This window comes from Cherax quadricarinatus, chromosome 48 (assembly GCF_038502225.1).
Source record: "Cherax quadricarinatus isolate ZL_2023a chromosome 48, ASM3850222v1, whole genome shotgun sequence".
NCBI lineage: Eukaryota > Metazoa > Arthropoda > Malacostraca > Decapoda > Parastacidae > Cherax > Cherax quadricarinatus.
Window position 1 is genome coordinate 7,222,651 of NC_091339.1, and position 23,921 is coordinate 7,246,571.

Here is a 23,921-nt window from a genome sequence, read left to right on the forward strand (position 1 = left end):
TAGAATGTAGGCGAAGGAGAGTTCGACGGTCAGCTCCCCATGAAAGATGAGCAATGCTGGAGAGAAACTGTAATGAGGTGACAGTCAGCGCCTGCACAGGCAATAGCGAAGTCATCAACATGGAGTGATGACCAAATATTGGATGGAAGACTAGAGGCCAAATCATTTATATTATTATTATTATAATAAAAAAGAAGCGCTAAGCCACAAGGGCTATACAGCGCTGCAGGGTAGGGAAGGAAGCGAGGGTATTGGATGGCAGAAGGGAGGAGGGATGATCAGTAGGTTACAGAAAACAGCGGGACAGGGGATAGTACGGGGGTAGAGGGTAGCAAGAGATTGAAGTAGAAAGGGCTGAAGGTATCAGAATTTGTGAAGTAAGTCGGTTGTTGTCAAAAAGTCAATGAGAGAGTCTGGATGAAAGGTGGGTCCATCAGCGAGAAGGGAAGGTAGAGAGAGAGCAGCAGAGCGAAGACGACGACGGAGGTAAATTCTGCGTGCTCGTTGATAAAGTGGGCAGTCCAACAGAATGTGGCTGACTGATAATGGAACTTGGCAATTCTCACAGAGAGGAGCAGGGCGCCTCTCCATGAGATATCCATGAGTAAGACGAGTATGGCCAATGCAAAGACGGGAGAGAGTAGTCTCCCAACCTCGACACTGGTGATAAGAAGACGGCCAGTAACCTATACTCAGTTTAATAGATTGAAGTTTGTTGCTGAGCATAGTAGATCAACGTTGTTGCCAACGGGTGTGAAGTTGGGAAGATATTGCAGCAAAATAGTCCGTAAATGGAATACCTCTACATGAAACTGGTAGGTCATGTACTGCTGACCGCACAGCAGTGTCTGCCTGTTCATTGCCCTGTACGTCAACATGACCAGGGACCCAACAAAAAACAATATCTTTATACTTGGTAAAGATGCGGCGTAGCCAAAGTTGGATACGGAGGACTAAGGGGTGAGGTGTATCAAATTTCTGTATAGCCTGTAAAGCACTAAGGGAGTCTGAGACAACCACAAATGATGACACAGGCATAGATGCAATACGGATAAGTGCTGTAAGCATGGCATACAATTCAGCAGTAAAAATACTAGCCGAAGATAGTAAATGCCCTTGTACGACGCTGTCCGGAAACACTGCTGCGAATCCTATGCCGTCAGAAGACTTAGAGCCATCTGTGTACACAGCAATGGCATGAGAATGAGAGTGAAAGTGGTCAAGAAAAAGAGAGCGGGAAGCGACCGTAGACAGTTGGGCTTGCGAGCAAGGGAGAGAGAAAGAACAGACTCGAACAGCTAGAACTTCCCAGGGGGGTAGGGAAAAGTGAGATGCTACACGTACATAGAAAGGTGGTAATTGAAGAGAAGACAAGAGCGAATGAAGGCGAAGAGAGAAGGGACGGAGCAAACAGGGGTGGCGAACAAATAAAGAATGTCTACTAATATCAGTGACCATTCTATAAATGGAAGGATTGCGGAGATCATGAGAGCGTACATAGTAGCGAAGGCAATGGGCATCACAGCGATCAGATAAGGATGGAACGTTTGCTTCTGCATAGAGGCTCTCAACAGGGGAAGAGCGAAAAGCACCAAGGCATAAATGTAATCCTTGGTGATGAATAGGGTTGAGGCTAGATAAAGTAGCAGGAGAGGCAGCTGAATAGATCTGTTCACCATAGTCAAGTTTCGATAAAATGAGGGTAGAATGTAGGCGAAGGAGAGTTCGACGGTCAGCTCCCCATGAAAGATGAGCAATGCTGGAGAGAAACTGTAATGAGGTGACAGTCAGCGCCTACACAGGCAATAGCGAAGTCATCAACATGGAGTGATGACTAAATATTGGATGGAAGACTAGAGGCCAAATCATTTATAGCAAGGAGAAAAAGTGTCGTGCTCAGCACACATCCCTGGGGGACACCTTCAGCTTGGATAAAGTCCGGGGAGAGCACATTATTAACCCAAACATAGAAATGTCTGTCAGTTAAAAAGTTCTTAAGGAAGGATGGTACATTGCCTCAGAGGCCTAAGGAGTGGGCTTGGGCCAAAATATTATACCTCCAAGTTGTGTCATATGCCTTCTCAAGGTCAAAAAATATGGCAATAACTGAGTGGTTATTCACAAAGGCATTATGAACACACGTATCCAAGCGTAGTAAGGGGTCTATGGTAGAACGACCCTTACGAAAGCCATATTGACGAGTGGAGAGACTGTCGTGTCTCTCTAAATACCACACTAAACGTCTATTTACCAGGCATTCCATCACTTTGCAAACTGCACTGGTAAGAGCAATGGGACAATAGTGGGAGGCTTCATGTCCCGTAGTACCCAGTTTGCGGAAAGGGAGAACAATGGCAATTTCCAAAGCTGTGGAAGAACTCCTTGTGACCAAATAAGATTGAAAAGGCATAATAGGACTGCAAGGGCTGACTGATGTAAATGTTGTAGCATACGAATATGAATGTCGTCAGGCCCAGCTGCCATGATCGGCAAGCTGAGTGTGTTGCCTCCAGTTCCTGAAATGTAAAAGGCACATTATACTGTTGTTCTCTGAGAGAAGAAAAGTCCAAGGGTGCTAACTCTCTGGCAGACTTTGAAGAAAGAAACGAGGGGCATAGATGGAGCCCCTGAGAAATACGGACCAGATGATTGCCAATTTCATTGGCAACATCTAGTGGGTTTGCTATATCAACACTGGCAACCCGCAGAACAGGAGCCGAGTCAGGAGAATATTTACCACTCAGTTTTCATACTTTTTTCCCAGACTGCACTCATAGAGGAAGCAGAGGTGATGGTGGAAACATAATCTCGCCACCAAGTGTGTTTAGCATCATGGATGACACGGCGAGTGAGCGCACGCTTCTGCTTAAAATCAAGAACTCTCTCCATGGTTCTATTGTACCGGTACCTGCCCCACGCAGCGCGTTTTAAACTTACTGCACGAGCACAAGCAGGAGACCACCAAGGCACACATTTCTGAGAATGCCTGCCCGAAGTTTGGGGTATAGAATGAGAAGCTGTGGTTAAAACGGAGGACGAGAAGAGGTGTAAAAGCTCATCAATGGAGGACGAAGAAGGAACCTCACTAAAAACAGTTAGTTGTGAGTAAAGGTTCCAATTTGCCTGATCAAATTGCCAGCGTGGGTTATGAAGAGGTGGTGAATATGAAGGGGAAGTAAGAATGATTGGGAAATCATCACTGTCATGTAAATCCGGGAGAACAGACCAGGTGAAGTCTAATGTGGCGGAGGAAGAGCAGACTGAGAGATCGATGCAAGAGAGAGTATGAGTCCGAGGATCAAAATGGGTGCGAGTACCTGTATTTAAAACATGGACGGGGTGGGTAGCAAGAAAAGCCTCTAACTGAATGCCACGGGAATCACAGTGAGACCCCTCCCAGAGGAAATGATGGGCATTAACATCGCCAAGTAACAGAAGTGGTGGCGGTAATGACGAAACAAGAAAGGCAATATCCGGGATAGATAATGCCCGAGAAGGAGAGAGATACAAAGAACAGAGTTTATACCACCTATGCAAGTGGATACGGGCTGCTGTGTAATGCAGCAAAGTACAAACAAATTGCTGATGGTACGGAATATCAATGCGTAGAAGAAGGGCACTTTCATTAAAGGTCCCATCAGGAAAAGGATCTGAAGAATACAATAAATTATAGCCTGAGATGGGATAGATAATGGCCGAGTGTAATTTTGGTTCCTGTAAGCAAACACCAACAGGGGAAAACTGGGAGAGCAACATCTGAAGCTCACCCCGATTACCCCTGAGGCCGCGAATATTCCACTGTAAATAGGCCATGATGGGCAACAATAAAGATACCTGAAATCCGCAGGTAAGGGTACCTACGGACTAGAAGGGTTAGAAAAGTCCACGTGTGGTGGCAAAGGAAAACGTTCAAGTAGTGAAGGAACGGTGCGTTGTGAAGAAAGGAGTTGCGCAGATGGAGAAGAGGAGAGAGAAGGAACAGAGGGTGGATCAGTGTCCATTGATGGTTTGGTCTCTGCAATACATTCAGAGATTGCTTCAAGTGTTTCGGAGTTCAGAGACGTCGTATGGGAGACAATATTGGAGATGGAAGGAGGAGGAGTTTGAGTAAAGGCCAGAGCTGTAATGGACTGTACCAAGGTGGGGGGGGGGGCAAAAGGGTGGAGGGAACTGGAGAAATGTGGGAGGGGACAGAAGAGGCAGAAACCCGGGAGGTGGCAGAAGAGAAAGAAACTTGGGAGGGGACAGGGGAGGAAGGCACAGTATGAGGAGGAGGATGAACCTCCACACCTGTAACGGAGCCAGTGAAAGGGGAAGACCTAGGTACAGAGGCCGGGAAGGTAAAATGTGGAGGTGGATGAAGGGAAGGAGAGGTTAAAGGAGATTTGTTGGACCTCTGAGAAGTAGAGGGACGGTTGGGAGGTGTCATATGAGGTCTTGTCGATACCGGGGTTTGTGAGGGAGAACCCGAAGAAGTGAGGACAGACTGAGGTGTTGAAGTAGGGACGTCTGAGCCCAGGACAGCAAAAGAATTAGATACAGGAGTGACTATGGGACTGGCAACCGCAGAGGAGGCTGCAGAAGATGGGACCCCAGAAGTGGGGGGACGTTTTGAAACACGAGAATAAGAAACACGGGGTAGTCTCCCTTGGGGGTGGAGATGAGAAACTGCCATAGTATAAGGGAGACCTTCTGCCTCTTTGAGGCAACGAATTTCCCGCTCATTTAAGTAGACCTGGCAACGGCGAGAGTACGAAGGGTGAGCCTCATGACAATTAAGGCAAGAGGGAGGTCGACTGCAAGATGTATTAGAATGGTCATCAGCACCACAGACTGGGCATTCAGCTATAGATCTGCAATATTTTGCTGGGTGGCCAAATCGCCAGCAATTCCTACACTGTTGCGGTGTAGGGATCACCTTCCGAACTTGTAACCGATGTCCTGCTACATAAACAGAGGACGGGAGTTCACGGCTGTCAAAAGTTAAATGAGCCACATTGCAAGGGTATCGTCTTTGCCCGCGAGCAGGAAGAACATAAGTGTCTACCTTGAAAATTGGGAGATCTTGGAGTTCCAGCTGTTCGAGAATGTCATTGCCACATGTCTGGAAATTCTGTTGGACTATGGTATGGGGCAGAATAACAGTACCACTACAAGAATTGAGGGAATGATGTTTTTCGATAGTGATAGGAATAGTATCGATATGTGAAAGAAGAGAAAGATCATGAGCTTGGGTAGAATCCTGGACTGTGATGATGCGCATACCACTCTTAAGAGCATGAAAGGAAATATCTCTACCAACGTGGCGTAGGAGCGCTTTGCCAATACTATGGTCAGAAAGATAGGCAGTAGAAGAAGTCGGTCGTAAAGTAAAGAATTTAGTCCATTGTGTGGTCCAAAACCGAGTGTGGAGAGGGAGTGCATGACGTGTCGGTCTTTTCCGAGTAGAATGGGAAGGTAACGAAGTAACATCTGGAGATTGTTGTTGGCGTTTAGAAGTGGGACCAGAGTCAGTCCGACGTGAGACGGGCTAGCGATTCGAAAATCATCGCACCATAGAGGGAGAGGCCGGAAGCATAGTCAAAAGAGAGCGGAGGTCAGACAAATCGAAGGAGTCAGTGGAAGCCCCGGGTACCTGAAGCGGGTGAGGAAACAGCACCAGCAAGAGGTACAGGGGTCTTGGGAGTGTCCAAAGAGTGGCCAAAAGACGAGGTGAGGTCAGAACAGGGTGCGGTAACAATAAGGGGCCCGGGGGTAGCGGGGTCATGGATTTGGGACTCCATGGTTAGGTTACTTCTTTCTTTTTGTTTTTAAGAAAAAAAAAGAAAGAAAAAAATAAAAATAAAAAAAAAGAATAAGAAAAGGGGGGACCGGGGAGGGATAGTTCCTAGGAGGAATGAAAGGGCCAGAAATCTCCCTCCGCACCCAAGAGGACCTCAGCACTGCAAGTAGCGCAGATGCAGCATGGAACCTGTGCCATACCCTACCCTTCATGCCAGTAAACCAGCAATCTGGGATAGCAACCTCACATCTGCCGAGCTACCTCGGTGGACAAAAGAGGTCGGCTGGATATCCGCCACAAAGCATACTTCCTTCGGCCACCACCCCAGGAATCCGAAAGGTGGCTTCCAGAGATACACCCGTCGCCTGAAAGACACCCAAAGCCACCCTCCGGGATACCGGAGAGGGATCGGGACATCCCCAGGCAATCCAGATCCCATGGCAAACTACGCCACCGCCAAGAACCTCAACGGAATAGGATGGACCCCAGTACCCTTCCCCCTACCTATGAACTAGTGTGCCTGTGGGAAAAATCCCAAAGGCCAAAAAGAGGAAGGGCAAAAGGGAGGGATGGGGAGGAGGAGGAGGAAAGGAAAAAGGGGAGGATGGGGAGGATGGGATAGGGAAGGGGGGATTGGGAGGTAATTAGGTTCGGTCTGAGGAAGAAGACCGACAGGTCTAATTCCTCAGACCAAGAGCCTCTTCACCGCGCCAAGGAGCCCCCCTTGAAGAGGAAAGATTTATACGATTAATTATTTTGGTAAGGAAATGGATCATTCACCATGGGAAACGACCAAATAATGATCGTGTGGCCTCACCTCTGCACTACTCGCCTGGCGCAAGCTGATGTCAGGGGTGAGTGGTGTGGGTTAGGCAGTACAACACCTCTCTTGGTCTTGAGGTCTTCCTTGCTTGCTCATTTACTTTGATTGAGAAAATATCTTGATTATAGCATTATTTTCTCAGTCTCTAGAAAGTGCGAGTACTTGCGACACTTTCACTTAGTAGATACTCTCCTGTGTTTAAGAGACTTCAGTTATTCTCATTGGATTATAAGTTGTTAAATTTTGATAGTCTCTAGGAGTGGAGATTCTGTAACTTTATCAGTTCTATGTATAAAGACCCATTCAGCCAGAATGGATGTCATTGTAAACTGTATATAATTTATACGTTTGTTAAGTGTTGGTATCTAATTGATAAGTAAAAGGTACCATTAAAATACCTTAAGACCATAATGTAATATACAGTGGACCCTCAACCAACGATGGCATCGTCTAACATTAAATCCGACTAACGATACATTTTAATGCAAAAATTTTGCCTCGACTAGCGCTAAAAAACTTGACCAACACGATTCGTTCCGTTCGAGACGCGTCCACATGTGGCCAGTGTTTACAAGCCAGCCAGCCACCGCAGTCCCATCCAAACATACAATCGGAACATTTCATGTTATCACAGCGTTTTTTGCAATTGCACCTGCAAAATAAGTCACCATGGGCCCCAAGAAAGCTTCTAGTGCCAACCCTACAGCAAAAAGGGTGAGAATTACTACGGATATGAAGAAAAAGATCATTGCTAAGTATGAAAGTGGAGCGCGTGTCTCCGAGCTGGCCAGGATGTACACAAAACCCCAATCAACCATCGCTACTATTGTGGCCAAGAAAACGGCAATCAAGGAAGCTGTTCTTGCCAAAGGTGCAACTATGTTTTCGAAACTGAGACTGCAAGTGATAGAAGATGTTGAGAGACTGTTATTGGTGTGGATAAACGAAAAACAGATAGCAGAGATAGCATCTCTCAAGCGATCATATGTGAAAAGGCTAGGAAGTTGCATGACGATTTAATTAGAAGAATGCCTGCAACTAGTGATGCGAGTGAATTTAAGGCCAGCAAAGGTTGGTTTGAGAAATTTAAGAAGTGTAGTGGCATACATAGTGTGATAAGGCATGGTGAGGCTGCCAGTTCGGAACAAAAAGCAGCTGAAAAATATGTGCAGGAATTCAAGGAGTACATAGACAGTGAAGAACTGAAACCTGAACAAGTGTTTAATTGTGACAATGTTGCAAAACACTTTAGGAATGTCATAAAGGAACGGGAGGTACAGGCCTCTATGGACAGATATGTTGTGTGACAGAGGTCCAGTGACTCTCAAGCTGGTCCTAGTGGCATTAAAAGAAGAAGGGAAGTAACCCCGGAAAAGGACTTCGACACCTCAAGTCCTAATGGAAGGGAATTCCCCTTCTAAACACTAACACCATCCACACTCTCCCCTCCTCCCATCCCATCAATCATCACCAGATCTTCAATAAAGATAAGTGTCATGTAATTGTACATGTCTTCTTCAGCTTGTGTGTGTTAAAATTAATATTTCATGTGGTAAAATTTTTTTTTTCAATACTTTTGGGTGTCTTGCACGGATTAATTTGATTTCCATTATTTCTTATGGGGAAAATTAACTCGACTAACGATAATTTCGATTAACGATGAGCTCTCAGGAATGGATTAATATCGTTGGTTGAGGATCCACTGTACGTTATATTAAAGATATATTTTATGAAGTTTCTCGATCTCCTCATTTATACTAAAATTGAATCTTCACAAAAGATTTAATTATATCATTATACAGTAGACCATCATTTAACACGGTAGTTATGGCCCTGAAAACGCCGTGTTAGGCAAAACCATGTTAGACAAACTGAAGAACTTGAGAAAAATAGGGTTACATTCCTGGAGGCCCCCAAAAAGCCAACAACTTTTTTTTTTAGACCAACAGATCTTACAAAAATAAAAGTGAATATGTAATTGTAGTTCACTGTCGTAATGTATTATTTTGCTTTCACTAAGTAGATTACAAATGCAACAGAAATAATATTATTTCTTACCTTCAATTGTGGGTGCTGGTGTTTGTGGATGATTGTGAAGACAGTGGAGAGTTATGCTGTGGCCCTACTGGTCTGAGGTGGATGGTAGAAGTACTGATTGTACTGGAGTGTGCATAAATTCTGCAAGGGATTTCTGTTCTATCTTACTCTAAAGTACATTATACAATTGACGGTAAGGCATCAGCTGCTCTAGATACCATTTCAGGGTCCTCTTCAGTGAAAAAATCTAAGTCATTCAGTAAGTCAGTCAGTCAGTCAGTCAAGTCATCACACAAACTCATATTTACCTCATTCTTTTTGTGTGCAAAATGACGCTTCATTCCGGCTACAGGCTATCTCTTGTCAAATATCTCTATTTTCTTCATTAATTCTAAGACTTAAACACTTAAACCTTTTCTTGCAACTTTCAGCAACACTTGTATGCCTACTGGGTGCCGGGATTGCTTGGCAGATTTAAGATATGGCAATTAAAACGTATCTAAACAAACACAGAGCTACTGGCACAGGTTCATCCAACACACACACATGAACTGAACTGAAGGCTGGGAGGGTGGTAGGGGTGGCTGATGCTGGCGGGGGATGGTGGTAGGTCTCCTCCGTTGACTCAGTGATGTAACCCACAGCCCATCCCGCCCTGCGGGCAACCGGGCGCTCAAAATTTTTTCCCTTCCCAAAACATTGTTAAATTAATTTTATGAAGTGTTAAACAAAAATGTGCCACAATTCTTCAATTGTGCTATAACCAAAACATGCAAGACAAAACCGTGTTAAAAGATGGTCTACAGTATATAATTTCTTATTAAGATTTCCCATGAGTTTATTTCTTATTAAGATTTCCCATGAGTATATTTCTTATTAAGATTTCCCACGAGTATATTTCTTATTAAGATTTCCCATGAGTAAATTTCTTATTAAGATTTCCCATGAGTATATTTCTTACTGAAGATCCCCTAGACTCATGCCAAATACTTTACAAATCCTATGGAATATCGTAATATTCTTCAACTGGCACAAAGAGAGACCACCGCTCTGCTAATGTAGCTACAAATTAGTAAATACAAGGTCATTTATTTTTTACAGATCAACTGTGACATTCAGTTTTACAAAGCCATTAAAATTCAGCAAAACAAAAACTACTTAAAGGTAGAGCGGAAATAACAAAAATACACCATAAATAACAAAAAAAGGCACAATACCGTGACTGGAACGATACACAAATAACCATACTGTAAATTGTGAATTAAAAAAATGTGCTGTATAATAATTAATAATGAAGATGAAGAAATTATTATTTTTCAAGAAGATACATTTGTGTTACAGAGGTTGGTTTACATTTGTCATATTTCACATGGAAAAGTCTACAGCTATGTACAGCATTTCAGACAGACAAACCAGAGCTTAATGCTACTTGACAATGAATAGTTAAAGAATATTTAAAAGATTTATTTAATATGCAGTATTACTGATAAAAGCATACAGCTAGCCCTCCATTTTTGCGAGCTTCAAACATTTGCGAATGCCCAGCCGCCCAATTTTGTTTTGTTTGTTCATTATTTATTAAACCACAACAGGTATATACAATATTTTACAATATTTTCATGTGTTTTATGATTGTTCGTGGTTCAATAGGTTAAGGAAGCAGTATTGTTAGGCTAAGTAAATGCTATTATTATATTTCCCTACAATACATTTGCACATCAAAACATTCGTGAATGCTAGAGTACAGTATTATTATATTTCCCTACATCATATTTGCATACCAAACATTAGCAAATTTTCAAGATTCACGAGGCTCTTGATCCCCTAACCCTCACGAATGTGGAGGACCTCCTGTAATGAACACTTGTTGATGCTAGGTAATAACCCACATGGAGACAGAAATATCCAAGATAAAGTCTGTATACTTTGACCCCTAACTGAAGTCCTTTTCAGCAGATACAAAATATGAGATAGGACCGTAGTATTTATATTGGGAGGGTAAGTCACTCGGGCAAGGATAATGATATGCTGTGCAGTGTCAGGTTGGGAGAGCTGGTGAGTGTAGAGTGTCAGGTTAGCAAGCAGATGAGGTGATTTTTAAGTGAAAGTTCATGCTTATTTATTGCTCCAGGGTAAAGAAAAAACACTGCCTGCTATCTGGAGGTCTAACCAGACAACATGGATGAATGAGGCCTTTTTTTCTGAGTGGTTCCAGCATTATTTTACTCTAAGTCAGGTTTTACCTGTACATAAAGAATCCTGCACTCAAGATTCTCTTCACCCTTGATAATTCGTGTAGTCATCCTGAATGAACCCTTGCAAGATGTGGACCCACAAGTCAAGTTTTTTTTTTACCGACATGTTTGACATTTCTGATACAAACCACTAGACTGAGGAATTATTAGGACATTTAAATGCAACCACACATGCAGGATGGTGCAGACGCTCCTCACAATAATAGATGCCAACCTAGATGTTGGAGATAAGTTTTTTTTTGGGTTATCCTAGATAATTTACACATTACTATGTATGATAATTTGTGCAACTATGTGTACCTGTACCTAAATAAAGGGTATATAAATACATACATGCATGTTGAAAATATCTAACCAACATAGGACTCACAGAGCTAAGTACATAAGTAAGTTTAAAGTACAGGTACACATAAGTACACTTATCATACATAGTAACATGTGTAAATTTCCTAGGATAACCCAAAAAACTTAAAGTGACTTATTTCCAATGGATTCAAGTTGGAGAAATTTAGATTTAGAAAGGATATTGGGAAGTATGTATTGATTTGGCAACAGAGTTGTTGATAATTGAAACAAATTCCTAAGTAGTATCACTGAGGCAAGAACTTTGAGTAGCTTTAAATACAGGATGCACGGGAACATGTGTGGGTGCAAGCTGACCTGCCTAGAATGGGCTTATTGTCGTGTTATTTCATTCTTATGTAGGAGCTACCACCTGGTCACTCAGTCACTGCCTGGTCAGGTGTAGGATCTACCCCCTGGCCAGTCGCCACCTGGTCACTGTCACCCTCTCCGGACGACGTGCACTCAGAAATTCCTCCTCCTGCTCCTCCACTGGCTGCATGTACTGCTGTTACTCACTGCTTCAGTGGTGTCTGTTGTCACTCCCGTTGCCTTGGTTGAATAATCTGTTGTCACCGTTGGTTCACTGTTGGTGTTCCACTGAAGCACTCTCAGTGCTTCTCTGGCTGCTGCTACTGCTGTTCAGATGTTCTATACACTGTTGTACTGTGCGGTTGTTTAACTGTTTGCCAGAACTGTGTTAACCAGCAGCTTGCACCATGTGCGCTAATTATTGTTTACCTTTCAAACCCCCGAGAGTAAATATTAGTAAGAAGTGTCAATGTGGGCCAGTGGTGCCACCTGGTGAACTGAAGTGTCAGTGTGAGGGCCAATTGTGCCACCTGGTGAACTGAAGTGTCAGTGTGAGGGCCAGTGGCACTACCTGGTGAACTGAAGTGTCAGTGTGAGGGCCAGTGGCGCCCCTTACGCTTGTCTACTCAGAGCTGCAACTGCCGCTTCTCTGACCACATCAACATATCCAAATCATGGAAATATAAACACATATGCAGTATAATGTGATCCTTCATTGACAACGTTTCACCCACACAGTGGGCTTTTTCAAGTCACACACAGATCTACCTGGGGTGGAAGGTACGGGAGTATTTATAGTCATGTTCAGAATGTTGAGGTCAGGTGGAGAATGCTGCATCTGATGATCTACCGGGTGGGGTTATAGTCTTGGGTAGCTTGGGTATTGGACAAGTTGTGAGTAGACCTTCTGCAGTGTTCTATGTTCTTATGTGGGATAGCGATGAAGAAGTTTCTTGGCGAGTGGTTCAGCTATGTTATAGAAGCCGTTGTTCTGGTTGAAATTGTTGGTTATAGAGATAAGCGATGATTCCAGGATTCTTCGGTATTGAGTGTTGTCTTCTGTGGCGATAAGTCTTGAGTTTCTGTAGTTAATTAAATGGTTGTGTGAATTGCGATGTTGTACACAGGCATTCCTTGTATCGTCAGTCCTGCTTGCATATTGGTGTTCTGAAATACGTGTTTGGAGGTCTCTTGATGTTTCGCCCACATATAATTTGTTGCAGTCATTACAAGGGATTATGTTGATAAATTAGACACATATGCAACTCTTGGGTATCTTTATTGAGGAAATGTTTCGCCACACAGTGGCTTCATCAGTCCATACGTAGGAGAAACTTGAAGAACAAGAGGAGAATGAGGTAATCAGTCCCTCAACCTTGAGTCGACTGATTGAGGTTGAGGGACTGATTACCTCATTCTCCTCTTGTTCTTCAAGTTTCTCCTACGTATGGACTGATGAAGCCACTGTGTGGCGAAACGTTTCCTCAGTAAAGATACCCAAGAGTTGCATATGTGTCTAATTTATCAACATGTCGGTTGTTAGGTAAGACACATATGCAACAGTTAGACAACTTTATTCCGAAACGTTTCGCCTACACAGTAGGCTTCTTCAGTCGAATACAGAAAGAAGGCAGGAACAGTAGAGATGTGAAGACGATGTAATCAGTCCATCACCCTTGAAGTCGTAGAATTTGAGGTTGTCAGTCCCTCGGCCTGGAGAAGTTCAGTTCCATAGTCAGGAACTATCTGAAGATCAAGCAACAGTGCCCTGTTGCTTGATCTTCAGATAGTTCCTGACTATGGAACTGAACTTCTCCAGGCCGAGGGACTGACAACCTCAAATTCTACGACTTCAAGGGTGATGGACTGATTACATCGTCTTCACATCTCTACTGTTCCTGCCTTCTTTCTGTATTCGACTGAAGAAGCCTACTGTGTAGGCGAAACGTTTCGGAATAAAGTTGTCTAACTGTTGCATATGTGTCTTACCTAACAACCTGTCGGTATTGTATACCATTTTGATGTTCAACATGTCGGTTCTCTGAACCATTCATCTACAAGGGATTATGTATACCCCTGCAGAGGATGGAAGCTTGTCCTGTCTACTACTGGTGATGTCCTTGATGGTCGTGGTTGTGGAGGTAGATACTTGGAATGATGTATTGGAAAAGATGTTGGAAACATGTTTGGCAATGGAGTTGGTAGAGAGGACTTTGTATCTCTTCTCGGCAGTGTCTTCTCTGGGTGTGTTGAAGATGTTTAATGCCCGCCGTCTGCAGTCTCTGATGAAGTGACGAGGATAGTGGAGTTTAGAAAATACTTGTTCAATTATAGTGCATTCTTCCTCAAGGAACTCAGAATCTGCAGCAATGAGTTCCTTGAGGAAGAATGCACTATAATTGAACAAGTATTTTCTAAACTCTACTATCCTCGTCACTTCATCAGAGACTGCAGACGGCGGGCATTAAACATCTTCAACACACCCAGAGAAGACACTGCCGAGAAGAGATACATAGTCCTCCCCACCAACTCCATTGCCAAACATGTTTCCAACATCTTTTCCAATACATCATTCCATTATCTACCTCCACAACCACGACCATCAAGGACATCACCAGTAGTAGACAGGACAAGCTTCCATCCTCTGCAGGGTTATACATAATCCCTTGTAATGACTGCAACAAATTATATGTGGGCGAAACATCAAGAGACCTCCAAACACGTATTTCAGAACACCAATATGCAAGCAGGACTGACAATACAAGGAATGCCTGTGTACAACATCGCAATTCACACAACCATTTAATTAACTACAGAAACTCAAGACTTATCGCTACAGAAGACAACACTCAATACCGAAGAATCCTGAATAATAAAATGGTATAAAATACCGACAGGTTGTTAGGTAAGACACATATGCAACAGTTAGGTATCTTTATTTCGAAACGTTTCGCCTACACAGTAGGCTTCTTCAGTCGAGTACAGAAAAGTTGATAGAAGCAGAAGATACTTGAAGACGATGTAATCAGTCCATCACCCTTAAAGTTTTGAGGTGGTCAGTCCCTCAGTCTGTCTGACACTGCAACACAAGGGTATCTTGGTACAGACCTACAATCAACTTCGACAACCTCTACTAGTGAGAACGGTTGGATCTGAGAGGGACCTGTCCTCCCAACATCTGAGATCTTACCTCTCCTAGTGACCTACGTCTCACCTCCTGGCGCTATAAAAGGCTCCATCCTGTCACTTCATCTCCATATTGTTTCATTCCATGGAACAATGCTCTTCTCCAGACTGAGGGACTGACCACCTCAAAACTTTAAGGGTGATGGACTGATTACATCGTCTTCAAGTATCTTCTGCTTCTATCAACTTTTCTGTACTCGACTGAAGAAGCCTACTGTGTAGGCGAAACGTTTCGAAATAAAGATACCTAACTGTTGCATATGTGTCTTACCTAACAACCGAAGAATCCTGGAATCATCGCTTATCTCTATAACCAACAATTTCAACCAGAACAACGGCTTCTATAACATAGCTGAACCACTCGCCAAGAAACTTCTTGAGATTAAGACACATGTGCAACATCTGGGTATCTTTATTGTAGACGTTTCGCCATCCAGTGGCTTTATCAATACAAATTCTAGGACATAACTTGAAGACAGTAGAACTATGTGAATATGCCCTCGTCTGCTACACCTGACGTTACTATATAAGCGCCAGGATCCTTTCTTCTGCTTCAGAATCTCCACGACTATGGTGCTCTTCGCACCTACTCCTAGGTTGAGGGACTGATTACCTCATCTTCTGTACATAGTTCTACTGTCTTCAAGTTATGTCCTAGAATTTGTATTGATAAAGCCACTGGATGGCGAAACGTCTACAATAAAGATACCCAGATGTTGCACATGTCTTAATCTCATCTTGTCGGTATTGTATACCATTCGTACACAAGAAACTTCTTCATCGCTATCCCACATAAGAACATAGAACACTGCAGAAGGTCTACTCACAACTTGTCCAATACCCAAGCTACCCAAGACTATAACTCCACCCGGTAGATCATCAGATGCAGCATTCTCCACCTGACCTCAACATTCTGAACATGACTATAAATACTCCCGTACCTTCCACCCCAGGTAGATCTGTGTGTGACTTGAAAAAGCCCACTGTGTGGGTGAAACGTTGTCAATAAAGGATCACATTATACTGCATATGTGTTTATATTTCCATTGTGTCGGTATTTTATACCATTTATTTCCATATCCAAATCATCCTGTACATTTTTTTTCTTGATGGAGTTTTAATGTCATCAGCAAACTTACTTATATTACCATTTATTCCCTCTTCAGTGTAGTTTATGTAGACCATGAACAAGGGTCCCACTTGGAAATACAAGGACCGCAATGGAAATAAATCACTGACTTTTTTGGGTTATCCTAGGTTCTCTACACATATGCTGCTATGTATGATAATCTATGTAACTGTATTTGTGTATACCTGAATAAACTTACACTGATCCCTCTGGCACCATTCGCAACAAGTCCTCATTCCGAGTTCCCCCATTAATGCAAATTTTGTTGCCCATCAGTCAGCCATGCCTCGACCCAAGAGATACAGATTCCATGTGCCCTTACTTAGTTTCATGCTTGTATATGGGATTAGTGAAGTCTATATACATCTTGTATTCTTGATTAGTTTAGTCCATATACATCTTGTATTGTGCAAGAAAGGTATAAAATACCGACAATGTGAAAGTTAAGACACATGTGAAACATCTGGATATCTTTATTGTGATAAAGCCACTGGATGGCGAAACGTCTACAATAAAGATATCCAGATGTTGCACATGTGTCTTAACTTTCACATCTTGTATTCTTGATTAGTGAAATCCATATACATCTTGTATTCTTGATTAGTGAAGTCCATATATGTCTTGTATTCTTGATTAGTGAAGTCCATATATATCTTGTATTCTTGATTAGTGAAGTCCATATATATCTTGTATTCTTGATTAGTGAAGTCCATATATATCTTGTATTCTTGGTATCTTGGTCTACCGCCTCGAAAACCTCAAATTCGTAAGGCAAGAATGCCTTTCTGTCAAACCATGCTGAGATTCGTTGATCAAATTCTATTTTTCAAGGTGACTTCAAACTGCATCAGCAGTTATGGATTCCATCAACTTTTTCACAATTGGCGACGATTACGGGATTCTAGACCAAGTATTAGGCTTCCCTAGGGAAAGACTGATTGAAGGTCAAGGAAAGGTCTCAGCCATGAGGTTCGTGGCGGAACAGTTATTTCTCCAACAACTGTGTTCCTGGCTGGCATGATGGCGTCCCCGCAGGTGAAAATGAAACACTTATTCCTCAAAACAATCTTGCAGCTTTGGCTGAGTTTGATGAAAGCTAGTTGCATTCATTTTAGAATTACAGAGCAGGAAAAGAAAAAAAAATATCTTGCAGGTATACACAGGTCAGCTGTTTTAATAATCTCCCTAGCCTGCTAGTGTACCTCGCATATAATCTAGTGATACCAGTGAATAGAATTCAGTGTTGTAGTAGCAACTACCCAGTAATATAATGGTATTTAGTGGAGTGCAGTGACTTTCATTAGTTTTTCTCCATTCTTGAAATACCAGACGTATACAGTAAAATTCATATTCAAATTCAAAGTTTATTCTCTATAAGGATTACAATGCTGAGTTTACAGAATTTGGTTATTGTGTGGTTTACATGTAGTAAAATAATGATTACAGAGTGTACCACTAGAACACCTAGCATGGCTAGGCATTTCGGGTAGACTTAGTTTAATTCTTAATTTTAAAATATTACAAATTATGAGGTAAGTTGGTATTATGGCTAAGTGACTAAATACTAGTTTGTGAGTTTAGCAATGTGAATGCTTTTGTTTTGGCACAGTACATAGTTTCAGTATTGGAGTATCACAGGATTCATTATTTTAAGATTGAGATTAATATTTCTGTTTATGGTCAAATGGGTGAGTGAGTGTGTGAACCACCAGGTGGTATTCGTGTAGTTAGTTGACGGGGTGTATCAGGGAGATGAGATGTTTTCTAATGGTAGTTTTGAAGGTGATGAATGTGTCTGCAGTTCTAGAGTTCTCAGGTAGGGTGTTCCAGATTTTAGGGCCTTTGACATGCATTGAATTTTTGTAAAGGTTTAGTCGGACACGGGGAATGTCGTAGAGATGTTTGTCTGGTGTTATGCCTGTGGGTTCTGTCACAACTATCAAGAAAGCGTTTTAGGTCAAGGTTGATATTAGAGTTTAAGGCCCTGTAGATGTAGATTGCACAGTAGTAAGTGTGGATGTACTGAACAGTTTAGATCTATGAAGAGTGGGTGGGGGGGTGGGGCCAGGGATGGGATTTAGTGATTATTCTTACTGCAGCTTTTTGTTGGGTTATTATTGGCTTTAGGTGTGTTGCTGCAGTTGATCCCCAAGCACAAATAGCATAGGTGAGGTATGGATAAATAAGTGAGTGGTATAGTGTGAGAAGGGCATTTTGCGGCATGTAGTATCGTATCTTGGAGAGGATCCCAACCGTTTTGGATACTTTTTTGGTTATATGTTGGATATGGGTGCTGAAATTCAGGTTGTTGTCAAGGTATAGGCCTAGGAATTTGCCCTCATTATGTCTGGTAATTAGTGTGTTGTCAATCTTAATGTTAATTTGTACATCTCCTGCTCTGTTACCAAACATAATATAGTAGGTTTTGTCAGTGTTAAGCGTAAGTTTATTGGCTGTCATCCAAGTCGATATTTTGATCAGCTCCTCGTTAACAATGGTGTTGAGGGTGGCAAGATTAGGGTGTGAGATGACAAGTCGTGTCGTCAGCAAAGAGAATGGGTTTCTGGTGTTGGGATACGTTTGGAAGATCATTGATGTATATGAGGAAGAGCAGGGGACTAAGGACACTTCCCTGCAGAACTCCAGTATCAAGTGGCCGTGTTGTTGATGCTGTGTCTTTAATGGTGATATACTGATACCTATTAGTAAGGTAAGATTTGAAATAAGCAAGCACATGGCCTCTTATACCGTAATGGTCAAGTTTGTGGAGTAGGATGTCGTGGTCTACTGTGTCGGAAGCTTTTCTTAGGTCAATAAAAATCCCTAGTGGATATTCCTTATTTTCCAATGCTGTGTAAAGCAGATCTAGCATTTTTATGATTGCATCATTAGTGCTTTTATTTTTCCTGAATCCAAATTGGCAGGGGTTGAGTATGTTTTGTGCTGTTATAAATGAATACAGTCTCCTGTGCACGAGTTTCTCAAAGATTTTGGATAGCAATGGTAAGTTAGATATTGGCCTATAGTTGTTTAAGTCTGTAGGGTCACCACCTTTATGTATTGGTGTAACCCTTGCCATCTTGAGTAGTTTCGGGAAGGTGCTAGTTTCTAGTGACTTGTTAAAAAGTAATGAAATAGCATGCAAAAGGACATGGGCTGCTCGCTTGTACAGTAATGGTGGGACATGAGACAGATTTCCCGAGTTATTTTTAAGTGACTTTATAATCTTGGTGACTTCCGTGGGCTCAGTTGGAGCAAGATAGAAGGAAATTGGGAAATTCCCATCTAAGTAGTCCCCGGCATGGGCATTGGTATGTGGGATTTTATTGGCGAGATTAGATCCTATGGTTGAGAAGAAGTCGTTTATCTTGTTAGCTGTGCCAGTGGGATGTAGTGGTGTTTCATTAGGTTTAGTTAGGACAATATTCTTGTTTTTTTTTCAGTTTGTGGGTCCCTAGAATCTGAGAGAGTGTTTTCCAGGTCTTTTTTATATCTCCTCTAGTGTCTGTGAATCTACTGTAGTAGTATAGTTGTTTGACTTTCTTTATTACTTTGGTGAGAACTGATGAATAATGTTTAAGAATATCTTTGTGTATTAAGCCCTGTCTATATTGCTTTTCATATTGGTGTTTCTTGTCAATGGATTTCAGAATGGTGCTGGTTAGCCATGGGCAACCAAGCCATTTGTTTGTGATCTGTTTTGTTTTTATAGGACAATGTTTGTTGTATAGTCTAAGTAATTTGTTAAGAAAAATGTCTGTCCAGTCATCAATACCATTGGCCTTGGAGAATTCTGTAGGCCAGTCAACAGTCTCTAGGTCAGCTGTGAACTTCCTTATTGAGGCCTCGTCATGGAGTCTAAATGAGACTTTGTTGTATTCAAGTGGTGGTTTACTAATGTTTGTCAGGAGGAAGGTAGGGTAGTGGTCTGTAGTGCTATCTGTGATTATCCCTGATTTAAGGGGGGCTAGTATATTGGTCCATATGTGGTCTATTATGGTTGCATTTGTCTCAGTGAGCCTGGTTGGTTTAGTTATTTTTGGTATGAGAAGTGTGTTGTTCATATTGTTGATGAAATCAGTTACAGGCTGATCATCCAGTAAGCCAAGGTTGATGTTGAAGTCTCCAGCTAAGAGAAGGTGGTGCTTATTCATTTGTCTGTTTGTTATTAGAGACTTTAATTTCTCACTGAAATTTGGGATGTTTGTGTGAGGTATCCGGTAAATGGCACCGATTGTTATAATAGGTGTCTTAAGGTTTTTTACAGTAAAATTAGCAAAAATGTATTCCCCATATTCATCACTAAAGCAAGTGGTGCTAATACAAGATAATTGGTTAGAGTAATAGATTGCAATACCACCCCCAACTTGGCTTGGTCTGCAGTTGTGAATTGCTGTGTATCCTGGTAGAGGGTAGATATCTATTGTGTCCTGCTTAAGCCAGGTCTCAGTAAGGATAATGCAGGAGAAGGGTGAATTAGTGATTCAATGAGTGCTAGGAGGTCATCATAGTGTTTGCTTAAGGACCTGATGTTGAAGTTAAGTACTGATAGACTTTTAGCATTGTTTAGGATAGTGCTGGCTTGTGATGCTGTGTAATAAAGGCAGTTACTTTCCAATAGGTTTTGATTGGGTGTCAGATTATGGAGGTTTAGATCAGGGTCAACGTGATCAATCATCTTCTAGGTTTAAATTATGGTTATTTATATCCTGAGTTGTGTGTTGAGTTCTAGTACTGATATCTGTAGTGGTAGGAAGTTTGGACAAGTATATAGCTAGAGTATTTTGGTCATATAGAGTATAGTCACTACTACACATAATGAAGTTGATGTTGTCTATGTGTTGTGCTGGAATGAACTAAAGTACAACTTGGTATAAACTAGTAATATAAAAATACAAATTAAAAATAGAACAAGACTCTCACTTGTAATTGCACTAAGGTCTAATATAATGACTTTTGTGGAGTCTATGTTTTGAGCTAGAATGAGCTATAGTACAACTAGGTTTAATCTAATAATATAAAAATACAAATTAAAAATAGCACCAGTCTCTTACTAGTAATTGCACTAAGGTCTAATATAGTGAATTTGGTATTGACTATGTATTGAGCTAGAATGAGCTATAGTACAACTAGGTTTAATCTAATATAAAAATACAAATTAAAAATAGCACCAGTCTCTCACTAGTAATTGCACTATGGTCTAATATAGTGAATTTGGTATTGACTATGTATTGAGCTAGAATGAGCTATAGTACAACTGAGTTTAATCTAATAATATAAAAAAGGCACAAGACTCTCAATTGTAATTGCACTAAGGTCTTATATAAGTTGTTTACAAGAATTAGAGTATAACTAGATTTAAATTGTCAGGATAAAATACACAAGTTAAGGTAGCAAAAGAATAATAAAAAAAAAATTATAAAAATAAAAATGGCAATGACTTGGTTATAATATGCTAGTAAGATGGTAGACAGGATAATATAAAAGTTGTAGTTGAAAATACTAGTTTAAAAAAGTATAGAATAAAAATGGTCAATAAAAGAAGTTTACAATAAGGTTGATCAATATAGTTTAAAGCAAAATTGGGCAATAATAGAGATTTTAGAATAAAATTGGGCAATTGAGTATTTCTTAAAGTGAGGTAGAATTATTGAGGACAAGTTATGGTTAATTTATAATAAAATAAGATGGAACAGTGATGCGGTAAGTTGTAAAAAAGGAGATAGATTCTGTAGATATTAAACACAATTAAGACTATGAGGTAGAATGGTCGTTGAATACAACAATGACAATCAAAAGTAGTTGGGGTATTAGAATTTAGGGGGGCACAAATTTATGACAATATAACACTAACGGTGGACTGTGGGTATTATCTGCACTTTACTCTGATTCTGTTAGTCCAGCCTCACTTAGGAATGTTTTAAGGTCGTGTTCTGTAGAGATGAAGTATCTCTTCCCAGTGGGCTGTTTCCTAACTGCGATTTTTCCATCCCTCAGTTACTAGCGGTCGCAATATACAAAACGAAAAGCAAATATTACTCCAGAAAAAGCGTCTTTCCTCCAATAATTCCACCATCACCTAACTACACGAATACCACCTGGTGGTTCACACTTACACTCACTCACCCATTTGACCATAAACAGAAATATTAATCTCAATCTTAAAATAATGAATCCTATGATGCTCCAATACTAAAACTATGTACTGTGCCAAAACAAAAGCATTCACATTGCTAAACTCACAAACTAGTATTTAGTCACTTAGCCATAATACCAACTTACCTCATAATTTGTAATATCTTAAAATAAAGAATTAAACTAAGTCTGCCCGAAATGTCTAGCCATGCTAGGCGTTCTAGTGGTACACTCTGTAATCATTATTTAACTACATGTAAACCACACAATAACCAAATTCTGTAAATTCAACATTGTAATCCTTATAGAGAATAAACTTCGAATTTGAATTTGAATTTGAATAGTGATAATATAGCATTTGTTGTGATGGAGACGGAAAAAACCTAGAAAAGGTAGATACAGTGAAGAAACCCAAAGTATTTCTTCTCCTATGCCAAATCAAAATCGAGAACAACGCCCAGTATTGGGCCCCTACTTAAACAAGATGGGTCCTACACAGATGACAGCAAGGAAATGAGTGAGCTACTCAAGTCCCAATATGACTCAGTTTTTAGCAAGCCGCTAACCAGACTGAGAGTCGAAGATCAAAATGAATTTTTTATGAAAGAGCCACAAAATTTGATTAACACAAGCCTATCCGATGTTATCCTGACGCCAAATGACTTCGAACAGGCGATAAATGACATGCCCATGCACTCTGCCCCAGGGCCAGACTCATGGAACTCTGTGTTCATCAAGAACTGCAAGAAGCCCCTATCACGAGCCTTTTCCATCCTATGGAGAGGGAGCATGGACACGGGGGTCGTCCCTCAGTTACTAAAAACAACAGACATAGCCCCACTCCACAAAGGGGGCAGTAAAGCAACAGCAAAGAACTACAGACCAATAGCACTAACATCCCATATCATAAAAATCTTTGAAAGGGTCCTAAGAAGCAAGATCACCACCCATCTAGAAACCCATCAGTTACACAACCCAGGGCAACATGGGTTTAGAACAGGTCGCTCCTGTCTGTCTCAACTACTGGATCACTACGACAAGGTCCTAAATGCACTAGAAGACAAAAAGAATGCAGATGTAATATATACAGACTTTGCAAAAGCCTTCGACAAGTGTGACCATGGCGTAATAGCGCACAAAATGCGCGCTAAAGGAATAACAGGAAAAGTCGGTCGATGGATCTATAATTTCCTCACTAACAGAACACAGAGAGTAGTCGTCAACAGAGTAAAGTCCGAGGCAGCTACGGTGAAAAGCTCTGTTCCACAAGGCACAGTACTAGCTCCCATCTTGTTCCTCATCCTCATATCCGACATAGACAAGGATGTCAGCCACAGCACCGTGTCTTCCTTTGCAGATGACACCCGAATCTGCATGACAGTGTCTTCCATTGCAGACACTGCAAGGCTCCAGGCGGACATCAACCAAATCTTTCAGTGGGCTGCAGAAAACAATATGAAGTTCAACGATGAGAAATTTCAATTACTCAGATATGGTAAACATGAGGAAATTAAATCTTCATCAGAGTACAAAACAAATTCTGGCCACAAAATAGAGCGAAACACCAACGTCAAAGAGCTGGGAGTGATTACGTCGGAGGATCTCACCTTCAAGGACCATAACATTGTATCAATCGCATCTGCTAGAAAAATGACAGGATGGATAATGAGAACCTTCAAAACTAGGGAGGCCAAGCCCATGATGACACTCTTCAGGTCACTTGTTCTATCTAGGCTGGAATATTGCTGCACTCTAACAGCACCTTTCAAGGCAGGTGAAATTGCCGACCTAGAAAATGTACAGAGAACTTTCACGGCGCGCATAACGGAGATAAAACACCTCAATTACTGGGAGCGCTTGAGGTTTCTAAACCTGTATTCCCTGGAATGCAGGAGGGAGAGATACATGATTATATACACC

The 23,921-nt window shown here is 41.5% G+C and overlaps 1 protein-coding gene across 11 annotated transcripts in view; it reads right to left on the reverse strand.

The window, feature by feature from the left end:
• The window catches only part of Polr3H (RNA polymerase III subunit H), a 797,681-nt gene that overhangs the window by 112,421 nt on the left and 661,339 nt on the right, over positions 1–23,921 (reverse strand). For 2 of the 11 annotated variants that reach the window (XR_011393263.1, XR_011393262.1), the window contains exons 1-2: positions 11,759–12,110; positions 6,600–6,797 (exon numbers count right to left, since the gene is read on the reverse strand). The exons of 1 other annotated variant lie outside the window; for it this stretch is intronic. The gene's annotated coding sequence lies outside the window, so the exon portion shown is untranslated. 8 more of the 11 variants (XR_011393261.1, XM_070094851.1, XM_070094854.1 and 5 more) reach the window with 7 other exon arrangements.